We start from the raw sequence: 13,794 nt of genomic DNA on the forward strand, positions 1-13,794 counted from the left end.
GCTGATCCCAAGTCTGGATTTCTTTTTCTTCGGTCCTAGCCTTATTTCTCTATTCATGAAAAAGAAAATAAAAAGAATATAAGCTACACTAGCTCAGTAAGTAGACTTCCACTTCCTTACCGGATCAAGCATAAGTTTTCTATGATAATGCATCATTTAGCAAATAACAATTATTATAAAAATAAATATTTCATAGAGCATATAATAAAATAAGTTATAAGCTCATCATACATGCATAAATCATGTATATTTCATAATTATGAATCGTAAATCATTTTCATCATGTATTCATGTCATGTTTCAAAACATTACTCACAGACATTCATGCTAAGGTCACTATTATACCGTGACAGGGCCATGTTTCTTAATCGACAGAGTTCTTAATTCATGTGCCAACTTTATACCGCTGACAGGACCATGTTTCGTGTGGATGCTAGCTCCGGATGTCGACCTTCCCGAAGAGATTCATTCATAGCTATCTGAGAGTCTTTGAAATTATTTTTATCTTTTTCTTAAAGCATACATATACATAGATGGAAAAATCATGAAATTCATGCTTCATAATCATGCTATTTTCATAAGACATATTCATGAAATTAATGCTCATAACAAAACATACTTTTTTATATCACATATGCCGATCTTTATTTTATGAAAAATTATGATTTTATCAATAGCAATTCTTTACATAAAAGTATGATCATTTAAAAATAAATAAGGAGTACAAAATCTACTTACCTCGATCGTCCTGGACCTTTTAATCTTCCTTAAAAGAATCAGACAGTCCTATTTAAAATATTAAATCATCAATAAATTTTATTTCATATAGTTAATAAAATTACATAATATAAAGAATGACCGATTTGATGATCAGTCCAATATATCTCTCCCTTCGGCTCTAAACGATTTAAGGTCATAGGTCCCTAGGAGTGGAGAAGATAGCCTAATAGAAGATTCATAGGACTTCTTGGAGAGAGAATTTTTTTTAGAGAGAGAAAGTAGAGAGAGAATGAATCCAATTCTAGAGAGAGAAAGACTTTAGAGAGGGATGAGAGAAACTTCCTTTTATGTGTATTTTATTTTTATTATTATTATTATATAAATATATATTTTTCTTTTTCTTTTCTTTTCTTTTCTTTTATTATTATTATTATTATATAAATATATATTTCTTTTCTTTTCTTTTTCTTCTTTCTTTTTTTTCCTTTTCTTTCTTTTTTTTTTCCTTTTCCTTTTCTTTTTTATTTTTCTTTTCTTTTTTTTTCTTCTCCTTTTCTTTTCTTTTTTCTTTTTCCTCGTGGCCTTCTTTGGCCAGAACAGGGGACCTAGAGGTCCCCGTTCCTTATATCGGCTGTTCACGGCCACATCTTGCTCGACGGTGGCCGGCGGCAAGGGCGGCCTTCCCCCGAGTTTGGAGGGGTCAGAACCGGCGGTCAGTGGTGACCGTCGGTGCCGAAAAATTGAAGAAAAGAATAGGCCGGATAGGGGTTTTCTTTTCCGACAAAATCCGACGACACCTGTCGCCGGCAATCATGCCCACAGGCACGAGAAAGAAGGGAGAGGAGAGAGGAAGAGGAAGGAGATCTTATCACAACCTCTGATGACCCCACCGGTGTGAAATCGTGGCGAGCACAGGTCGAGGGGCCGCGGATTCAATCGGGAAAATCGGAGGAAAAACTCTGGCGATCGTCGGTGGCTGATGGATCTACTCTTAGACGAGAGGAGGGGGTTCTTATAGAGCTCATCCTAGAGTCTTTTAATGGCCCTAGGACTCCGATTCTTGATCGGAATCAGAGAAGAGGAAGACTCCGATCGGGAGTCTTCCTCCCTATTTTTTTTTTTTTTTAATGGGCTTAGTGGGCTATTAGCCGGGCCGGGTTATCACAACTGCTAGATGGTATCTCGATTAGTGCAGGAATTGATTCTTGTGCTACCTGCTTAGTGTTTGAACCTATAGAGTCACGTACACAAGTTAGACAAAGTGAGAAGGAATTGACCTATATTTATATGTCAAATTTAGAAGTACTTGATTTGATTCAACATATAAGCTAACTTGATTGAGAATTAAGTTATGAGTCAATCGAGGTTGAAGAGTTGACTATGTCTAGCTAGCACTACACATGAGGTTCAGGTTCAATCTCGGAGATGAATAATTTTTGATCTATGATCCACGAAGCATATGAAAGATTAAATTTAAGAGCTGATTAATTTTTAGATTAGATATAAATTAATTAGTCTTAAATTGGATCTAAAATTCAAGTTAGATTTGGTACAAAAGTTCTAAAGAGTTTGAGATTGACAGCCTTTCGAAATTATTTCAAACCAGCTTCGAATTGGATTCGAATTGGACCTGTTTTGGATGAGATATAAGTATTCCTACTTACACTAAGAATACCCTCCCATGTGGGCTGACCAACACCTGATATGGATCTGATTTGGGGCATCCCATCTGGGTGAGGAAGTGGGTGCAAGTTGAATGTCATATGTGATGGCAATTCTATCTCATGTAGAAATCTTTCTTTCATGAGTATTGGATCAATTTAAATCAGATTTGAGTTAAGAGTCTTACTCTCATTGGGTTATAAAAATTATCTATAAATAGAGAGGGTCTCTACCTATGGATGCATAGCAAATAAATCAGATTGAGAGAAGAGAGAAAGAGAGAGAGAGGCGAGTGAAGAGAGATATCCTTAATCTTCTCCTACATCTCTCCCTTTATTGATGTCTCCTCTTCTTGGCCATGGATCCTTCTTGGGCATCCCATCTACTGGTGTGAGGTGTCACACTAGCACATCTCCTCCCTCATTTGGTTGGCTTGCGAAAGCAATTGGATTGGAGTTCATCGTGCTTTCCTACCGGCATCTGACGTACATGCGAAGTAGAGGGTCTGCATATCTAGGCCTCCATGAAGGTTTCATCCAGATAAATTGAGATTTGATCTCTGGTTCCACTGCTAGTTAGGTAAGGATTTGATCCTTAATCATGTAGATGAATAAAAAAATTTTTAGATGCAATCTGGGTAATCAGAGGAGAAATAGTTTCTTTTCCTTCAGAAAAATGACTAGAAGAAGAAAAAAGGAGAGAATAAGAAATCAAGGGAATAGAAGAAAATAAAGGAAGGGGGCAAGGGAAATAAGCAAAAGAAAAGGAGGTGGGAGTGATCGATCAAAGAAAGTCACTGGGAAAGATCGTCAATAACCCAAGGAGATAGGAAGATGTGGTCGAAGAGATGATTTCTCAGAGAGAAAGTTGGAAACCTAGTTAAGGAGAGAAAGAGAAAACTCTGGAAGCATAAGAGAAGATAGAAAGAAAATATGTGGTTGACATCTAATCATTGGATGGTTGACATCTGGCGCACCCCCACTAGCCAGCACAAGCCAACAAATGGCTCATTTGTGGGTTACATCCAAAATAAAGCACACCATCCTTCGAGTCCCGCAAAATCATCCCATATTTTTCGATCATGATTAACCCTTGACATGACCATTCTTTTCATCAAAAAGGTGCAGATGTGTCATTTCAGCTATGACAGGGGAGTGTCTTCGGTAGCCATGGATCAATGCACTCCCTTTGTCTGAACCCCCTATGATTCGAACTCAAAAATAGGGGGCATATGTTGGGGAGTGATATGTCACCTGTGCCGAAGACATGAACCAAGGGAGGATCCGCGATGAAGTATGCAAGGGCATTGCCATATTACCGATCGAAAATAAATGAGTATAATCTCGATGGTAGATATGTCATCCCAAAATTATGGAAAAGCTCTCCTAAAAAAAATCATTCAGCACATAATAAAGCAGTGGAGGATCTTAATTTAGACCTTATCGATCCTCAGTCTCTAATTGATCCTTTCGGATGAAGCTTCTAAAGGAAAGAAAAATTATTTCTCTTTGGATGACCTAGATTGCATCTAAAATTTTTTTTATTAATCTATATGAATAAAGATCAAATCTTTATCTGATTAGTAATAGAATCAGAGATTAAATCTCAAATAATCTGGATTTAACCTTCATGGAGGCCTGAAAGTGCAAACCCTCTACTTCGCATGCACGTCAAACGCCACAGGAAAGCAGGATGAACTCCAATATTCACAACCCAATCAAATGAGGGAGGAGATGTGCTGGTGTGATACCTCACACCAGTAGGTGGGATGCCCAAGGAGGGCCCATGCCCAAGGGAGGAGTTGCGGCACCAAAGGAGAGAGGCTAAAAAGAAGGACTTCTCTCTGTTGGGAAATGTGTCCCAAAAAGCCAATCGTCAAGCTGTTGACGGTTGAGCAACCAAGTATTGTAATTGATTTGTTAATAAATAAAATATATTTGGCATTTTCATCATAAGCTTTCATCTTCTAATGAACTCCGTTGTTATGATGAAGTCCTTAGGACTATTTAAGTTCGATAAAGAGAGGATTTATCGATTAGTCCTTAAAACTGTTCACGACCAAATGATAGGCTGTTAATAAGGACGACAGCTTCTATCGAGCATAGGTCGCTGTAGGCCATATGGGTTGGTTGTCCTCTTAACCAAGGAGTGTGGAGACACTGGTATGGCATACAGGTGAGATGTAAGGGTACATCATCATTGAACGTGACCAACTCCAGAGTATTCTACTGTCGAGAATATCTCTGATGGGATATAGGTATAAGTGTCCCTTAGACCTGAGATCGCCTCAGTGACTTGCAAGCAACTCACTGTGCTTTGGTACTGGACTAACTGAATTTCTAATTCAGGGATGGAAGGCTTCTGGGCACAGTCAAGTACTTGTGAAGTCAGAGTGTGATCGAGATGGGATTGACCACTCCAAAAGTTGGAGAAGAATGAGTCGCTGTATTTTCAATTTAGCAAAACCTTGGTCAGGGTAATCCATCAGATGGATTTGATATTTTGAAATACAATGTGGACAACCTGATCAGAGTTGACAGTTAAACTCTGAGGTATCCTATGATCATTTTCATCAAGGGGATGAATTATATGAAAACTATATCCGCATGGGTTCTAAGGATGTTGTTCTACACATTCGACCTATCCGGTCGTTGGGTACCATTGCTAGATGGTCACTTCGATTGGTATAAAAATTTATTCCTATACTACTGGCTTAGGTTTGGACCTATGAGGTCACACACATTAGAGTTCATGATCCGATCAGATGGTTGATCAACGATTAAGAGTCATTCTAGGGTTAAATGATCAATACGATTGACATTTAACCCAGTGCAAGTGTTGCAGGAGGATCGATTAGCAATTCGATTGCTAATTGGCTTAATTTGATTAAGCCAATGAGCTGAGATTAAGTCTAATTAAATATGATTTAATTAGATTTATTTTGGGCTTGATTGGATCAAGTCCAATTGGTTTATTGGATAAGCCAAGTGCAAAGAAAAACTAGTCCTAGTTCAACTAGGACTTCGGTCAATCTAATTTCTAATTTGATTAGAAAATTAAATCAGATTTAAATCTAATTTAATCTGATTAAATTAGGTTCTTAATTGGGTTAAAACTTATTTTAATTGGGTTGATCTAATTTTGATTTGATTTAGTTTGGAAAACCAAATTAAAACAAGTCATAAGACAGAATCCTAGTAAGACTAGGATTCCACCTTGCACCACATAAGCCTTCTCCACGCCCTCTCTCTTATTCAACGCCAATCTCCACTTATTTTGTGTGACAAAAGCCCTCTCTCAGATCTCTCCCACATTCACAAAAGGTCTCCTCTTTTCTTTCTTACATGGAAGGTGGTTTGGATCAAATCTAAAAGGAATAAGTTTGGATTTCGAATTCTATGAGATAGAGTTTTAGAAATCCAAAACTCTTTCAATTTTGCACCGAATTTATTCAAATTTTTTTTGGAATTTTTATAGATTTTAGGGTATACATTGTGCACCCTTTTCTATTGATCCATACATAAAAAATATGAAGGAGGTGCTCAAGAGTTGGGCGTCCCTTAACTTGCCATGTTTGGATAAGCCTTGACTAGGTGTTTGACCTAGACAAGGACTCTATCATATCTCTCTATATAAGATGAGTTTCTTCATGAAATTTTAGGTAACATTAGATATTTGAGATACCTTTTTGCCGTCCAAAAATTAGAGAGAAATACCTTTGGGTCGTGGAGATATAAAAGACACAAGTTTGGGTGTCTAGAGAGAAAAACGTGAAGAAGAAGAGGGTCTTCTTCTTGGGTTTTTGTTTTCACATCTTTCCTCCCTCCATCTTGAGTTTCCTGAGAGTGTCTCAGATCTAAAACTCCTCCTTCTACTTTTCATCTTTGGAAGAGTCCAAATCAAGAAGAAAGAGGCACCTGATCAACCATCAAAGAAGGATCAGCGCAGTACTAGCATACTGTGCTGATTTCCTGAAGCAGGACTTCTGATCGAGATTCGTGGGCTCGTATGGACGACTCCTAGAGGCCGGACGTGTGTGCGGCTTACAACATCATCCTCAAGCCCAGATCAGCAAGGTTAGAATGTCTAACTTGCAAGGTAATAGATCTGATCTATTGTTTAATACATACATTAGATGTAGTATAGAAACATGTTGATATGATCAACATGTAGTTCATGCTATATTTATATATTTTAATTTATGATTTAATGCCATGTAATAATCATGTAATAGAATCTTAGATCTAGGGATTTTCTGATCTTAGAAAATAAATTTTGATTTATTTTAGTCTTCCGCTGTATGATCTTGAAAAAGTTTCAAGATCTAACCCTCTTTTTCAAGATCTAACCCTGAAACCCTAGATCTGGTTCCTACACTCTCTTCACACGCCTCTCTCTCTCTTTCTCTCTTCTCTCAATCTAATTTTTTTGCTAGCATCCATAGGTAGAGACCCTCTCTATTGATAAATGAATCTCATGATCCAATAAGTATAGAAGTCCTAACTTAAATCTGATTTGAATTAGTCCAATACTCATGAAAAAAGGATTTCTATATGAGATAGAATTGCCATCATATATGACAACCAAATTGCATCCAATCCCTCACCCACATAAGACACCCCAAACCAACACTATTCTAAGTGTAGGTCAGTCCATTTGAGAGGAGAATCCCAGTACAAGAAGGATTTCTCATATCTTATCCAAAACGGATCCGATTTGAATCCAATTCGAAGCTGGTTCGAAATAATTTCGAAAGAATGTCAATCCCAAACTCTTTAGAATTTTTGTACCAAATCTAACTTGAAATTTTAAACTCAATTAAGCCTAATTAATTTAGATCTATCTAAAACTAATTAGCACTTAAATCTAATCTTTCATATGCTCCATAGATCATAGATCAAAAATTGTTCATCTCCGGGATCAAACCTGAACCTTATGTGTAGTGCTAGCTAAATATAGTCAACTCTTCAATCTCTTTTGACTCATAACTAAATTCTTAATCAAGTTAGCTTATATGTTCAATCAAATCAAGTTCATCTAAATTAGACATATAAAATTAAGTCAATTCCTTCTTACTTTGTCTGACTTGTTTGCACGACTCCATAGATTCAAATACTAAGTCAATAGTACAGGAATCAATTTCTGCACTAATCAAGATACCATCTAGCAATGATCTTCGATGTCTAGATAGGTCGAATTATCACAAAAGAATATTTCAGAATCCATACATATAGTTACCACATAATTCATCTTTTTGACCCTAAATGCTCTAGGATGGTCTCAGATTAACTATCAATCGACTTCATCCACATTGTATTTCAACCTTTCAAATCTATCTCATGAATTACCCTGGCCAAGACTTTATCAAATTGAAATACAGTGATACATCAACTTCAATAATCTGGAGGGATCAATCCCATCTTAATCCATATACAGACTTCATAAGTACTTGACTGTACCTAGTAGTCTTCCGTCACTGCATTAGAAATCCAGATAGTTCGACACCAAAGCATAATAAGTTGCTTGCAAGTTACTATGGTGATCTTAGGTCTGAAAGATATTTATACCCATGTGTTTCACGAACAGCTCTTGACAGCAGAATGCTCAGCAGGTGAGTTACTTGTTCAGTGATGATGTACTTCTACATCTCACCTATATGCCATACCAGTGTCACCATACTCCTTGGTTAAGAGGACAACCAACCCATATGGCACACAACGACCTTCACTCGATAAATATCATCATTCTGTAATGACATATTATTTAGTCGCGAACATATTTAAGAACTATACAATAAATCTTCTCTTTATCGTACACTAACATAGTTCTAAGGACTTCATCATAGCACAAGAGTTCAAAGAAGATGTAACTTTATGATAAAAAATATCAGAATAACTATTATTTATTAATCAATAATTTATATACAAAAAAAAACTCAATTGTCATATGATTGATTTTAAGACACAATTTTCAACAACTCTCACTTGTACTAAAGCTAATTGAGGCAGTATCTTATATCCATCTTCCATTTAAAGTCATTGAACTCTTTGATCCTGAGAACTTTAGTGAAGGGATTGGCTAAGTTCTCCTTTCCGTCAATCTTCTGAAGGTCGATGTCACATTGTTTCACGAACTCTCGCACCAGGTGATAGCGGTACAGAATATGCTTGGTACGATGGTGCGACTTTGGTTCTTTCGCCTGAGCTATGGCATTGGAGCTATCATAGTACAGCAAAACAGGACCATCAATAGAAGGTGTAACTCCCAGCTCGATAATGAATTTTTGCAACCACACCGCCTCTTTTGCAGTATTGATGCAACAATATATTATTCTTCGCATACAGAATCGGCCACAGTATGTTGCTTGAAACTCTTCTAGCAAACAGCTCCATTCAAGATAAATACGTAGCCTGACATACTTCTGCTGTCATCATAATTTGATTGAAAATTGGAATCAGTATATCTCATAAGTTTCAGATCAGTATCTCCATAGATAAGCCATTGATCTTTAGTATTTCTCAAATACTTAAGAATTACTTTTATAATCTTTCAATTCTTTTCATCCGGATTAGACTGGTACCTACTCACTATCCCTAGTGAATAGGCCATATCTGACCTCATACATGTCATAGCATACATCATAGATCCCACTATCGAGGCATATGGTATTCTATTTATGCACTCTCTCTCCTTAAAAATTATCGGACAATCTTTCTTGAAAAGAGTAATTTCATGATCTATCGGAAGATAACTTTTTTTAAATTATCCATATTGAACTGCTTCAACAAGATATCGATATACATGGATTAGGACAATCCAAACAACCTTTTAGATCTATCCCTACAGATCTTTATCCCTAGAATGTAGGATGCTTCTCCCAAGTCCTTCATGAAGAACTGTGATGATAACTATAGCTTCACATACTGTAAAGCTGGAACGTCATTTTCTAGTAACAGTATGTCATCCACATACAGCACAAAGAAGATGACTATAGAATCGAAAGCTTACTTGTAGATGCAAGGCTCTTCTCCATTCTTAATGAAGCCATATGTTTTGATCACCTTATCAAAATATATATTCCAACTCCTAGATGCCTACTTAAGTCTATAAATAGATCTTTTCAGCTTGCATACTGATAAACACTTAATTTAAGTATTTTAAATTAAAAAATTATATTTAATTTATCTTATTTATTAAGAATTTGATGTTTCTTTCTATGTTTTACAGGAAAGGTGATCGCCAATACAAAGAGTCCGATTCATAGATCAAAAAGACTCAAGTTTGAAGAAAATTAGACTTAAAATAAAATTAAAATAAAAGAAAGACGCATCCGGTATTATAGAAAATGAAGATACTATGCAAGGAATCCAAAAAGGATATAGATGTTATTATGATGGAACTTTTGTTTCTTTTTGGAATATAAGAAAAAGGGATTCACGTGAATTTGATCTGGGCGGTTTCACGTGATTCAAATGCTTTGGCGCGCGTAAATTCTTTGGCGCATGAACACCCGCGGCGCGGGACGCGGCGTGGACGCGCGGGGACGCGGCGTGGACGCGCGGGGACGGGCGCGGATGCGGGACGGGCGCTGATGCGGGCACGGGTGCAGCATCTCGCGGGTGTGGCGCACTGCAGACAAGTTCAAAATAAGGAAAAAAATAATATTTAGAAATGTTTTGAAAGATTTGTATTTTTTTAGTCCCACATCGAAAAATCATGTAAAACTCCTCCCTCCTAACACCTATAAAAAGACTTTTGTACTCTCATTGAAGGGGGAGCCCAGAAATTCTTCTAGAGCCTTGCATAGAGGAACAGAAAGGGACTACTTCATGAGCAGCTAGGCTAGCAGTCTCGGGAGTGGAGAAGAAATTTTGTAACGACACAGAGATGGTTTATTGTTCTAAACTTTTCTGTATTTCTTTATATGCAATAAAGATTATGCTTTTTATTTAAATTGTCATGAGTTCTTTATTTGCTCCCTATCATATGCTTTTATTTATGCTTTCTTGTTAGATTAATATTAGGAACAACTTTTACTTTCCGGAGACGCGTCGTGATCTACGGATACGGGGCGTGCCGAGGAAAGAAGAGTTGTGTACCTAGTCTTTCTGAGACGCCCGTGATCTACGGGTACGGAGCGTGCCGAGGAAAGACAGGTATTTTTCCTAAGATTAATCACATCTATTTAGTTAAAAAAGAGATACAACTCTGCTAGTGCAAATTAATTCAAAACTCCCGAGCTCTTTTTATTTTTTAATTACCTCAATTTTACGATAATTTATTTTCTAAATCAAAAACAACCTTCTTTCTTTTACCTTGCAATTTCAATTTAGCCCAAGATCCCTGAGGATACGATCTCGACTCATCCTACCTACTAGTGAGTAGAGTTATTTTGGTGCTATCAACGACTACGCATCAAATTTTGGCGCCGTTGCCGGGGATCTTGGCACGGTTGAATTAAAAAAAAAAAAAATTTGAAAAAAAAAATTTAAATTTTTTTTAAAAAAAAAAAAATACTTTTCAGTTTTTATTTCTCGTTTAAATTTTTTTTTTTCAGTACTTTCTAGCTAAATAATCTTATTTGCATAATTACAGAATTACCTTGCATAACTAATTTACTATTTAGAATTTTGCTGCTTAGAATAATTTGCTACTTTTCATAGCCCAGTAATTTATTGCTTTTTAGATTAATCACTTAAATTTATTTTCTTGCAAAACTAAAAAAAAAAATTAAAAAAAAATATATATATATAAAAAGATAAAATTATATATAAAAAAAAAAAAACCACTGACATTTCATAACACTTAACTAAAATAGCGTAACCTCAAATATAAAAATTTCTAACCTGATTGGACACCTTGTTTCCTTGCATTGCATCTCCATAATTAATCTTAAGGGCAATAACCCATTAACCAGATAAGGTGGGGATTTGATCACCCTTCCTTGGCCCACAAATCACTCCCTTGCATTTGCATAACCTAGACCTTAATTTAAAATCAACTAGACGTCAACCCTAGGAATTTCGAGCTCAATAGGATAAGAAAGCTCTAGAGTTGAACCGAGTGCGGATTGGTTAATTGCTCGGTGTCTAAGGCAAGTGGTTAAAGAAAGTGGTTTTCAATTGGTTCCGTTGACTGACCTGGCCAACTTAGTTGGTGTCTAAGGAAAGCAACGAGCAGGGAACCTCCCACATCTTACGCTTACCTGGCCGAGTCAGTTAGTCAGTCTTGAGCTTGGAGTGCTCAAAAGCAATCTTGAAAGTTAGGAGCTGTCTAGATCTAAGTTAACCTTAGGATAGAGAGTCTATGATTGTTTAAGTTGATTGCAATTAACATCTAAACATTAATTAATTTCTCCCTTTTCATAGATTTAAGGTTCTTAGGTTCTTCTCTTTAGATTTTCTTCATTCTTTTCTCACTTTATTATAAAAATATATATTTAAAAAAAAAAAAAAAAATTCTGTGTGTGCTCTACAGTATAATTGTAAGGTGTATGCTTGGCCGTAGATCGTTACGACCAGAAATCCAACCTTTTGATCCAGAAATAGAAAGAACCTTTAGAGCCTACAGACATAAAAAGATGGACCGAAATCAGGAGAATGATCCACCCAAGCAATTGAAGGAGTACTTTACTCCTTCCACATATACCTACTCTCCTTGTATTCAAGTACCCCCTGTGGAGGCCACTCAATATGAAATTAAGTCCAGTATAATCCAAATGTTACCTTCATTTTATGGACTTAGTAATGAAGACCCTTATAAACATCTTGAAGAATTTCTTGAGATATGCTCAACTGTCAAAATTCACAACTTCTCCGATGATGCTCTTAGGTTGAAATTATTCCCTTTTTCACTTAAGGACAAAGCCAAATACTGGCTACATACTTTGGATTCCATGACTATATCAACCTGGGACCAGCTGCAAGGAGAGTTTCTCAAGAAATATTTTCCCATAGGAAAAACGAATCAAATAAGGAAAGCCATAACTAGTTTTTCCCAATTAGATGGAGAAATATTTCATGAAACATGGGAAAGATTAAAGGATCTTATTAGAAAATGTCCCCACCATGCTGTACCCAAGTGGCAGTTAATCCAATTTTTTATGATGGGCTCTCTAAAGACATCGACAAATGGTCGATGCATCATGCGGTGGGACATTTATGCTGAAAAGTGAGGATGAGGCATGGCAACTGTTTGAAATTTTAAGTGAAAATTTATTACATCATATGTCTGCCTCTATTAGAGATAAACCCATGTTAAACTCAAAAAGAGGTGGAATATATGAAGTAGGAAATGCCATAGATATCCATCAAAAGGTAGATGAACTGTCCCAAAAATTAGATCGTCTTCTAAACACTGGACAATCTCCGATTCCACCTAATCCAATCCAAGAAGTTTGTGCATTGTGTGCAAGTCCGAACCATTTTGTTAGTGAATGCCCAGCCGCACCTCAATTTCTGAGTTTGTGCATGAGCAGGTTCAGCAAGCTCCAACAAGCTCGCAGACCAGGAAACGATCCATATTCGAACACTTATAACCCCGGCTGGAGAAACCATCCAAATTTTTTCTGGAGACCACAACCAGTGGTTGGTCCTGCCACACCTCGACCTCAATATCAAGACCCAACATATAGGCATGGACCATACCATCAATTCCAAAATGTTCCTCAACCGTCTACTACTGGTCACAGCTCAGCTTTTGAGGAAAAAGTCCTGAAAGCACTAGAAAGATTAGAAGTCAACACTCAGATCCTTAACTCCCACACACAATCCATTGCTAAGCTAGAGACCCAAATAGGTCAACTAGCAACTGCATTCAGTAGGAGGGAAGGAGGAAAATTACCTAGCCAACCAGAGAGCAACCCAAGAGGGCAATTTGTGATTGAGAGTTCTAATACCCAGAAGCTTTTTCTGAACATGCCAAATCAATCATGACTCTGAGAAGTGGGAAGGTCATGGAACACACTAGTAAAACCAATGAGACGACCCTAAATCTCTAACCGAATCCAAATCACCCAAGGAGGACCTGAAAATAGAGAAGGAACCAACTGCATCGGAATCATCTTACTTGCCTAAAGCCCCATTTCCGGATGCCCTGAAAGCCCCTATTCCTGCAGATAAGAAGGGAGGAAAACTCGATGAGATGTTGGAATTGTTTAAGCAAGTCCAAATTAATCTTCCCCTTCTAGATGCAATCAAACAGGTCCCTGCTTATGCCAAATTTTTGAAGGATTTGTGTACCCAAAAACGTAAATCTAGATCACAAATCCCAAAGAAAGTACGTCTCACTGAACAGGCTGGTTCTGTCTTCAGCATGCCACTCCTCCAAAGCTTAAGGACCCAGGAGCCCCCATCATTTCCTGTGTTATAGGAGATTATCACATTGAAAAAGCTCTTCTAGATTTAGGGGCAA

The 13,794-nt window shown here is 37.0% G+C and overlaps 1 non-coding gene across 1 annotated transcript; it reads right to left on the reverse strand.

Annotated features, from left to right (window-relative positions):
- Positions 1-12,349: 12,349 nt before the first annotated feature.
- Positions 12,350-12,455, reverse strand: LOC140851859 (small nucleolar RNA R71). The gene has a single exon (XR_012134616.1). It is a non-coding gene; the product is annotated as a small nucleolar RNA R71 (small nucleolar RNA).
- Between the last annotated feature and the right edge of the window lie 1,339 nt (positions 12,456-13,794).

Source organism: Elaeis guineensis, chromosome 9 (genome assembly GCF_000442705.2).
Source record: "Elaeis guineensis isolate ETL-2024a chromosome 9, EG11, whole genome shotgun sequence".
NCBI classification, from domain to species: Eukaryota; Viridiplantae; Streptophyta; class Magnoliopsida; order Arecales; family Arecaceae; genus Elaeis; species Elaeis guineensis.